The sequence below is a fragment of the Tupaia chinensis genome, unplaced genomic scaffold (genome assembly GCF_000334495.1).
Source record: "Tupaia chinensis unplaced genomic scaffold, TupChi_1.0 Scaffold000243_1, whole genome shotgun sequence".
Classification (NCBI taxonomy): Eukaryota; Metazoa; Chordata; class Mammalia; order Scandentia; family Tupaiidae; genus Tupaia; species Tupaia belangeri.
In genome coordinates this window covers 645543-656606 of record NW_006159721.1, presented here as the reverse complement: position 1 = coordinate 656606, position 11064 = coordinate 645543, and the positions used below count along the sequence as shown (strand labels likewise).

General features: G+C 40.7%; 2 pseudogenes; one reads left to right on the top strand and one right to left on the bottom strand.

Annotated features, from left to right (window-relative positions):
* LOC102496814 (DNA-directed primase/polymerase protein-like) overlaps positions 1–2552 on the top strand; it is a 5900-nt pseudogene extending 3348 nt beyond the window's left edge.
* Positions 2553–4302: 1750 nt separating this feature from the next.
* Positions 4303–4841, bottom strand: LOC102501646 (ADP-ribosylation factor 4 pseudogene; annotated as a pseudogene).
* Between the last annotated feature and the right edge of the window lie 6223 nt (positions 4842–11064).

Here is an 11064-nt window from a genome sequence, read left to right as displayed (position 1 = left end):
CCCACAAAAAAAAAAAAAGCTACTAATGAGGGTCCCCTTCCCCGAACGTCCCTCAGCCCCCCCTTCTTTCCCTCTCCCTGCTCCCCATCCCCCTCCCCTTTCCACCCTTCCCTTTCCTCCCCATGACCTGAGCAATTCCCGTAGGTTCCTGCCCTTGTATCAGAAGCCTTGTCTGCCCTACTGATCCTGTCCTATGAAGTGTCCCAGAGTTGGCAGAACTAGACCTGGGCCTTGGAAGGGAAGGACTCTGCAGCAGCAATGTAAGGCATCAAGGTAAAAAAAACATGTGCAGTCAAGCTTCTGGGGCCTTAACACTTACTTGAGAAGGGGGAACAAGAAACCAAACAGTAATTCATAGAAATCTTACATAGGTAATATTTGTTCTCTCTGTATTTCTGAACCAATGAAGAGGAAGTGGGAAGCAAAACTGAAACAAATTGAAGAGCGAGCACATCATTATGAGAGGAAACCACTGTTCTCCGTGTATATACCACGGCTATGTAAGCCAGAAGAACCCCCCTCTGTTTGGAAACTCTTTCATCGGCAGACTGAAGCTTTTAATTTTGTTAAAAGTTGTAAAGAGGACTTCAAGTATTTGCTTTGGAATACAAAGTGGGAGATGGACAACGTATTTACCTTGTAACAACTTATGTTTAGCTCTGGTTTTATTATAAATCCCAAAGAAACCTCTTGCACTGCTATGAAGTTATTCCTGAAAATGCTGTGTGCAAGCTTTATTTTGATTTGGAATTTAACAAGCCGGCCAATCCAGGAGCCTATGGGAAAACAATGGTTGCATTACTCGTTGAGCATGTTTGTAAAGCACTTCAAGAATTGTACAGTGTGACTTGTTCAGCCAAAGATGTTTTCAACTTGGATTCTAGCACTGATGAAAAATTTAGCCGCCATTTAATATTTCAGCTCCATGATGTGGTATTTAAAGATAACATTTATGTTGGTAATTTTGTGAAAAAAATTTTGCAGCCTGCTCTCCACTTAATTGCCAATGGAGAGAATGATTCAAGTCCAGGGACGACAGGACATAGATTTTCTCATTTTTCTGAAGCACCAATAAAACAAGGGATTTCCTCTAACAGAATGTCCACTGGTGAGGATATGGCAGTGAGCTGGACACGGAGTTCAGAGAAACCAGAGAGGCCCAGGTCAGCGAGACCAAGCAGTCCTGATCTTTCCTTTTTGGTTGTGAAGAATAACATGGGACAAAGGCATCTTTTTGTAGATCTAGGAGCTTATACAAGAAATAGAAACCTTTGGCTATATAAATCATCAAAAATAGGAGAATATGTGACTTTTGAGATCACTGAAGACAACAAATTTTTTCCTGTATAGTCAAAAAAGATTTCTGAAGAAAATCAATATTTCCTCTATTCGTTGGTCACCAATATCAGATTCTCACATACTTTACGAATTCTTACATGTGACACATCTCAGAATACAGAAGAGCAAGTTGAGCATTTTAATAGTTCCAGCACTTCAGTAAAAACCATTGAAGGTTTTCAGTGTTCACCCTGCCCTGAAGTTGATCATTTTGTTCTTTCTTTGGTGAATAAAAATGTTAAAGGAGGGATTCGGCGCTGGAACTACTTTTTCCCAGAAGAATTATTGGTTTATGATATTTGTAGAAATCGCTAGTGGGAAAACATTGGAAGAGCCCACAAGAGTAATAATATTATGATTCTGGTAGATCTGAAAAATGAAGTTTGGTATCAAAAATGTCATGACCCTGTATGTAAACCAGAAAACTTCAAATCTGACTGTTTTCCATTACCTGCTGAAGTATGTTTCCAGTTTCTTCTTAAAGAGGAGGAAGAGTTTACAACACATGACACAGATGAAAAGAGGAACAATGAAACCCCAAGAATCCTAATAAACCATCACCGAGTAAGTTGCCAACAGGTGTATCTTCTTTTTTTTTTTCCTTTTTTTTTTTTTGAGAGTTTTTTGCCATAGGACGCATGCACTCGCCAGATAGACAGAAAGAGACAGAGAGACAGAAAGCGAGAAATCACCCCCCTGGGGGGGGGGGATGGCCACACCGCAATCTCTTCTCCTCCATTCTCTCGGGATCTTGGGCACGCACGCACATGCGCCCAGCGTGAGTTTTAAGCCATCGTGTCCGGGACGCGAACCGTGTTCGACTATGTGGGAGTCCAGCGACATAGCCATTACGCTAACTGCTGGTCCCATTTGCCAACAGGTGTATCTTCTGATGCTGACTGGGATGGTGACATAGACAATGCCCACTTTTTAGAAGCTACTGAAGATGCCAAGTTAGCTGAAGCTGCAGGGAATGGCCTTCTCAGTTACAGTAGTGTGGTGGACGAAATTCCCGATGAACTAATTATAGAGGTATTACAACAGTAGACACTGATAGAACCGGGCTCTGACTAGCCTGAAGTCTTGAGATTTGATAAATTGTATTAACTTATTATTAATCCTATTTATATAAGTAAGTTTTAATCAGTTTGTTTTCTATTTCTGCTTTAAGTAAACCACTTATTCAAACCCCAAAATAAATGAATGAATGAATAAATAAATAAATAAATAAAAGCTACTAATGAGTAGTAGGTGGCCACTGTCTTATTTATGACAAAACAGAAATGTCTCATCTTTTTTATGTGTACCATATTTTAATTGACATCCTACACCAGATTTCAGATCGTGAATGGTTAATAGGATATTTTTATTGGACAGCCCTGATGTAAGACTGGCTTGTGGTTAAATGAATATTGTTGATTTTTAAAAATTCTGACAGTAAATTTAGTTCATTAAATGTTATCACTATTTGCCCTTTCTGAAGATATAATTGGTAATTCATTAATAATACTCAACTTTCTATAAAGATGGTAAACACCATCTTAAAACCTACTGGAGATTGTTTTTTTATTTAGGCTTTTGTGTAACTGGTTATATGAATATATAAATGCTGGAGAAATCCTTTCTCTTCTCAATATCAATCACAGTCACCTGTGAGGGTGTTTTTTATTTTGTCATTTTATTAGGAATAATTCCAAATGGGTTATGAAAACTTACTGAGTTTGATGAACTTTTCAAAAACTTATCAAGATATGTTTATCAATAAACAGTAAGACATCAACCCAACTGTCATATAATGGGCAAAGAGCCAGGCTGATACCAAAAGCAACATCTAAATAAAAAAGGTATAATATAAAGGAAGGCAACCTGCTGAGTATTAAAAACTATCTCAATGTAAACTCTTTGCAACCAACTCAGAACTAACGAGCTACCAAATCCAAACCATACCAAGAAACAGGTAAATCTGACTGATGAAAAAGTTAAGACTTAATAATAGGAGAAAAGAATAGGTTTCTCATTCAAGAGAGCTAAATAGTGTCTCAGAGCATTCTCCTGGCTGATATAAGCAGTATTAGAAAGTCTTAATGGCAGGACCAGCAGTTAGCATAATGGCTATGTTGCTGGACTCCCACGTAGTTGACCGCGGTTTGCGTCCTGGACCCGGTGGCTTAAACTCATGCCGGGCGCATGTGCGTGCATGCCCAAGATCCCGAGAGGAGAATGGAGGAGAAGGGATTGCGACGTGGCCATCCCCCCTGGGGGGTGATTTCTCGCTTTCTGTCTTCATGCCTCTCTCTGTCTGTCTGGTGAGCTCACGTGCCCTATAGCAAACACCTCTCCAAAAAAAAAAAAAAAAAAGAGAACCTTATTGGCAAGGAAGAGAAATAAATACAAAGGAATAATATGTTTTTAAGTCAACAGACTGTCTCAGGAATGATAAAGATATCAATAAAGTAGAAAGGAGGCACCAGCAAATGGCGTAGCGGTTGTGTCACTGGACTCCCACGTAGTCGACCACGGTTTGAGTCCTGAACCCGGCAGCTTAAAACTCACCCCAGAGCATGTGGGTGTAAAATCCCGAGAGGAGAGTGGAGAAGTGGCCATCCCCCGGGGGGTGAAAAATAAAGTAGAAAGGAGATAACTCTAAAACATTATTTGTTGTGGTCTCAAAAAATATTCAAAAGGCATTTATTTAAGTGTCAAAATAAATATGTCCAAATAAAGGCTTAAGGGGAATAAAATGAGGACACTTTCCACCCCCAAGAATTTCTTTGAAACCAAGCATATTGCTAACTGGTAACATACCTGATAAACAATAATTGGCAACAAAATAAGTTTAAACTCTGGAATATTCTACCCAAAATAGTCCTGGATACTGTTTAATAACCAAAATGGAAACTAATCTTGTTATAACAGGCTGACCAATTCTGTTAAATGTGTCCTTGGTTTGATGTCCAGTTTCAGTTAATGTTTTGAAAGTTCATTTGACAGCCAGTCAAGTCCTTCATACAGACCAGTTCCTTGTGTAGCATAAGTGGTTTGTACATACCATGTTCTGTTTCAAAGTGACTAAAGACCTAATATATCTGTTATTTGGCTGATGGCCATAGCATTTGGCAAATCCTGTTAGCAAAAAGCAGCAGCTCTGCATCTCGCAACTCATCTTCCTGAAGCATTTTCTGCAGCTCTTCTGCGCCTTCCTGAATTCTCTCATGACTGTTGCTATCTACCACAAAAACAAGACCTGGTTATTCTGGAAGTAATGCCTTCAGAAGAGCGTTATTCTATCTTGACCACCAACATCCCACACTGTGAAGCAAATGTTCTTGTATTCTACTGTTTCCACGTTAAAACCAATGGTAGGAATGGTGGTAACAGTCTTTCCTAACTTCAGTTTGTACAGAATAGTTGTCTTGCCAGCAGCATCCAATCCAACCATCAAAATGCGCATCTGCTTCTTGCCCAAGAGTTGGGAAAAAGAGGGAGGAGATGGCCAGGCCCATGACGATGACAGCAGTAGCACCTGGTTGGCAACTGGCGCTGCAGCTCCAGCTCGGCTATGCCATGTCATCGCCGCCCCCAGCCACTCTGGCAGCAGCCTGGTCCCTCCAACGTGGGAAAATTTGCATGACCTCCACCCCACAAGTCACCTGTGTTTTGATGTGTGTTCATTATCCCATTAAAGACAAGGGCTGAAGATAAAGCAGTGGTGTCTACTTAATATTTTTGGTCATAACTATGCCAATCTAATTAGAATTCCCTGTATTTGAAACACTGCCTTTTACTTATTGAAAGAAATGTTAATGTGATTTGTGTATACTATCAAATAGAGAATATGTAACACTTAACCAAAAAAAAAAAAAAAAAAGACCAACATAGTCTGCTATATGGAATCTAGCTGCCTTAAACACTACACCATTCTGAGTCATACCCAAAAAGTTACATGGTACTTGAAAATTTCTAAATGAACAAAGATGCACTAGTTTGAAAAGTACTCTTACCACTCTTCTTTCTTTTCAAGTTTCAAAATTCTTCCAAGATTTATTTTTGAGAGAGATTTTTGCTATAGGGCATGTGTACTTGCCAGAGAGACAAAAAGTGAGAAATCACCATCTGGGGAGTGACCACACCACAATCCATTCTTCTCTAGGGATTTTTGGCATGTGCACACACATATACCCAGCATTGCGTTTTAGGACCCAAACCATGATTAACTATGCGGGAATCCAGTGACATAACCATTATGCCATCTGCTGGTCCCTCAAGATATTTTGTTTTAATCTCCAATTCCCAAGTTACTAGTGACTATCATTTTTTTTTTTTTATGTTTTTGCCATAGGGTATGTGCACTCCCTGGATAGACAGAGACAGTGAGAGGCAAAGTGAGAAGTCACTCCACAGGGGAGATGGCCATGCTGCAATCCCTTCTTATCCATTCTCTTCTCGGGACTTTGGATACATATGCACATGTGTCTGGCATGATTTTCAAGCTGCCAGGTCCGGGACTTGAACTCACAGAATTGCCCATGTGGGAATACAGTGCCTTAACCACCATGCCACCTGCTGGCTTCCATATCTTCTTTCATTTATTAGTCATTGTATTTACCCTAGAACCAAATTGATACCCCATTTAATTCAAAAGGTCTCTCACGAAGTCTTGTTAGAATTGAGGTGAGGGGACCAGCAGTTAGCATAATGGCTATGTTGATGGACTCCCATGTAGTCGACCACGGTTCGAGTCCCGGACCCAGCAGCTTAAACTCACGCTGTAGGCATGTGCGTGTGTGCCCAAGATCCCAAGAGGAGAATGGAGGAGAAGGGATTGTGACAGAAAGAGACAGAGAGACAGAAAGTGAGAAAGCACCCCCCAGGAAGGATGGCCACACCTCAATCCCTTCTCCTCTGTGGAGAGCCACATGCGCCAAAATGGTTGAAATGACTTTCACACGATGACCTCTGGACTTCCCTGTTCCTGGAGTAAACAATCCGCCCCTAGGCTCCCCAACCTAGCTAACATCCGCAAGCAGCTTTTCCATCAGGTCTGGATCCGCCCCTAAGCTCTGCCCCCTAGTTAACGCCCCCTGACAAAACAATCAATTACTGGTCCAAAATATGTCCTTCATTTACATATTGGGCAACCAATTACCACCCTGCTGTGTATATAAGAATGTTCTCTGGCCCTCAATAAACAAGTGACTGTATACCATTCAGAGCTGTGACACTGTGTCGCTCCGGTGTTGTGACGCTGCGCCAGTTCCAGAACTCTGCTCTCTCATTCAGGTAGCCTGTTTGATTGTCCTATGGGCCGGGACACTACTCCATTCTCCTCTCGGGATCTTGGGCATGCACCTACATGTGCCTGGCCAGGTCCGGGACTCGAACCGCGCTCAACTACATGGGAATCCAGCGACATAGCCATTACACTAACTGCTGGTCACCCTCACCTCTTTTAATAAGGACTTTTGGGCCAGCAGGAGGCGTAGTGGTTAAGGACACTGGAGTCCCACATGGCTGACCGTGGTTAGAGTCCTGGACCTGGTGACTTGCTTTCTCTTCTCTCTTGCTCTCTCTCTGGTCAAATTAAAATAAATAAATAAAGTTAAATAAAATGATTATTTACAAAAAATAAGGATTTTCTTTCTATCATTTCTACTTGAAGGAATCAAGTCAAAATTACAAAGAATTCTTAATTCTGGTTTCTGGCTCTCTTGGTTGTAACAGCATCAGAGGACAACAGGTTGTCAACTAAGACAACTCTTATCTCAGAGTTTAAAACTTACCAGTGTTTGGTGGTCGGCAGGTGGCATGGTGATTAAGGGTGCTGGACTCCCACATGACACCTCATTAGGATGTGCTTTCTCCCTCTGTCTCCATTACTCTATGGTGACTTATGTGCCCTATGGCAATAAAAAAGTGCAATTAAATATACCAATGTTTTGGTAACATGAAAAATAAATACTAAGGGGACCAGCAGTTAGCATAATTGCTATGTTGCTGGACTCCCATGTAGTTGACCATGGTTCATGTCCTGGACCTGGTGGCTTAAAACTCACGCTGGGCATGTGTGCGTGCGTGCCCAAGATCCCAAGAGGGGAATGGAAGAGAAGGGATTGAGGTGTGGCCATCCCCCCCTGGGGGGTGATTTCTCGTTTTCTGTCTCTCTGTCTCTCTCTGTCTGTCTGGTGAGCGCACGCACCCTGTAGCAAAAACCTCTCAAAAAAAATACTAAAATACCGGTATTATTATTTTGCTATAGTATTATATATACTAGGTTCTAGTGCAACAGGTTAGCAGAAGAAAGGAATTTGTAATTCACTGATAATGAGGGGCCAGCAGGTGTTGTGGTGGTTAAGGCACTGGACACTCTCACATGGCTGATAATGGTTCAAGTCCCAGACCTGGTGGATTGCTTTCTTACTTTCCCTGTCTCTCTCTCTCTCTGTGTGTGTGTGTCTTTGGTCAAATTAAAATAAATGAATGAATAAATAAATTAAAAAAGAATTCACTGATAATGATTTCCTAACTAGATCTTTCAAAGGTTTATTAAGATTAAAATAGTGGGGCCGACAGGTGGCATGGTGATTAAGGGCACTGGACTTCCACATGGCCAACTGTGGTTCAAGTTCCAGACCCAGTGGCTTGATTTCTCTCTCTCTCTCTGGTCAAATTAAAAGAAATAAAGTCGAATAAAATAATTCTTTTTTTGGAGAGTTGTTTTTTGTTGTTGCTGTTGTTATAGGGCACGTGCGCTCGCCAGACAGACAGAGAGAGACAGAGAGATAGAAAGCGAGAAATCACCCCCCAGAGGGGACGGCCATGCCGCAATCCCTTCTCCTCCATTCTCCTCTTGGGATCTTGGGCACACATGCACACACGCCCGGCGTGAGTTTAAGCCACTGGGTCCAGGACTCAAACTGCAGTTGACTACGTGGGAGTCCAGTGACATAGCCATTACGCTAACTGCTGGTCCCTCAAATAAAATAATTCTTTTTTTAAAAAAAAGATTGAGGCAAAAAAAAGGCTGGCCAGAAGACTGAGTCCACCATGAGAGCTGAGACCTAGTGATTTCGGAGATAAGAACAATGAAGATGTTCTGCAGAGAATCTACCCTGGCAAAAGAAAAAAGGCAGGCCAGAAGAAGACAGTTCACCATGAGAGCTGAGATCTAGTGATTTCATTTTTTGTTCTTTATAATTAACAAATAAATAATTTTTGTTTGCTTTATCCATTGTTCTCTTTTTTCTTTCTCTCTTTTTCTGTTTTCTTATCCTTTTTCTTTTACCTCATCACTTTGCTGCCCAGCTTCCACCCTCTGAGTGTCCAGACAAGTCTTAATGTAAAGTTGCCAAATCTGAATACCATTTGGGTCCTCATAGTTCTCAACTCTCACTGAATCTGTGTCTCAAAGAGAGAAAAATGCAATGCCAAATAGTTTGCAGACCGCATCCTCTTGTGCGCCTCTGATCGCTCAGATTGATCTTCTAGAATTTTGGAAGAAATTGATAACCCATCAGATGACTAGAAATTACCAAAGGGTCACAAGAAATATGTGAAACCAAGAAAATACCTCACCCCCAAGGGAAAAGAAAACTTCATCCACAGACAGTACAATGGAAATCATGGAAATGTCTGATAAAAATTTAGAGTGTTCATAACGACAAAACTAACAGAGATGGAAAAGAAGAGAGACAATGAACACCAGAAGAAAAAAGCGGCTGAGTCCCAGAAGGTGAGGAATTTCTTGTGAGAGCTGAAAGAGGAATTACACACCATAAAAAAGAGTCAAATGGAGCTGTTGGGAATGAAGGCTATAATACAGGAAGTCAAAATCTCCCTTGAAAATATTCAAAGCAGACTAGGTCATACAGAAAATAGAATCTCAGATGTAAAAGAGGAAATTGATGGCCTATCAAAATCCACCACAAAGACTGAGAAAATTGCCCAAAAAAATGAGAATAATATACGAGAAATACTAGATACCATCAAACGTCCAAGCATCCGGATAATTGGTATCCCAGAAGGCAAAGACTCATAATGACATTGGTCATCTATTTGATAAAATCCTGCAAGAAAACTTTCCAAACCTAGAGAGGCACTCAAGGACCCAGTCCCAAGAAATATAAAGGACCCCAAATAGAATCAACCCAAGAAGATCTTCTCCAAGATACATTATAGCCAGGTTGACCAAAACCACAGACAAAGACAAAAAAATAGTCCCCCAAAATGAGAATAATATACGAGATATACTATATATCATTAAACATCCAAACATCCAGATAATCAGTAACCCAGAAAGTGAAGAGACTAATAAGGGCAGACAATCTATTCCACGAAATCCTGCAAGAAAACTTCTCAAACCTAGAGAGGCATTCAGATATCCAGACCCAAGAAATACAAAGGACCCCAAATAAGATCAACTCAAGAAGATCTTCTCCAAGACACATTATAACCAGATTGATCAAAATCACAGACAAAGACAAGATACTCAGACTGGAAAGAGAGAAACATCATGTTACCTACAAAGGATATCCCATCAGGCTAACAGCAGACCTGTAATCGGAAACAATGCGAGCAAGGGAAGAATGGGAAAATATATCCCAAGTTTTTTCTGTTTTCTTATCCTTTTTCTTTTACCTCATCACTTTGCTGCCCAGCTTCCACCCTCTGAGTGTCCAGAAAAGTCTTAATGTAAAGTTGCCAAATCTGAATACCATTTGGGTCCTCATAGTTCTCAACTCTCACTGAATCTGTGTCTCAAAGAGAGAAAAATGCAATGCCAAATAGTTTGCAGACCGCATCCTCTTGTGCGCCTCTGATCGCTCAGATTGATCTTCTAGAATTTTGGAAGAAATTGATAACCCATCAGATGACTAGAAATTACCAAAGGGTCACAAGAAATATGTGAAACCAAGAAAATACCTCACCCCCAAGGGAAAAGAAAACTTCATCCACAGACAGTACAATGGAAATCATGGAAATGTCTGATAAAAATTTAGAGTGTTCATAACGACAAAACTAACAGAGATGGAAAAGAAGAGAGACAATGAACACCAGAAGAAAAAAGCGGCTGAGTCCCAGAAGGTGAGGAATTTCTTGTGAGAGCTGAAAGAGGAATTACACACCATAAAAAAGAGTCAAATGGAGCTGTTGGGAATGAAGGCTATAATACAGGAAGTCAAAATCTCCCTTGAAAATATTCAAAGCAGACTAGGTCATACAGAAAATAGAATCTCAGATGTAAAAGAGGAAATTGATGGCCTATCAAAATCCACCACAAAGACTGAGAAAATTGCCCAAAAAAATGAGAATAATATACGAGAAATACTAGATACCATCAAACGTCCAAGCATCCGGATAATTGGTATCCCAGAAGGCAAAGACTCATAATGACATTGGTCATCTATTTGATAAAATCCTGCAAGAAAACTTTCCAAACCTAGAGAGGCACTCAAGGACCCAGTCCCAAGAAATATAAAGGACCCCAAATAGAATCAACCCAAGAAGATCTTCTCCAAGATACATTATAGCCAGGTTGACCAAAACCACAGACAAAGACAAGATACTAAGGTTGGCAAGAGAAAAATGGTAAGGTACCTAAAAAGGATATCCCATCGGGCTAACAGCAGACCTCTCATCGGAAACAATGTGAACAAGGAAAGAATGGGAAAATATATTCAAAGTGTTAAGGGAAAAACAATTTCAACCAAGAATACTATACCTGGCAAG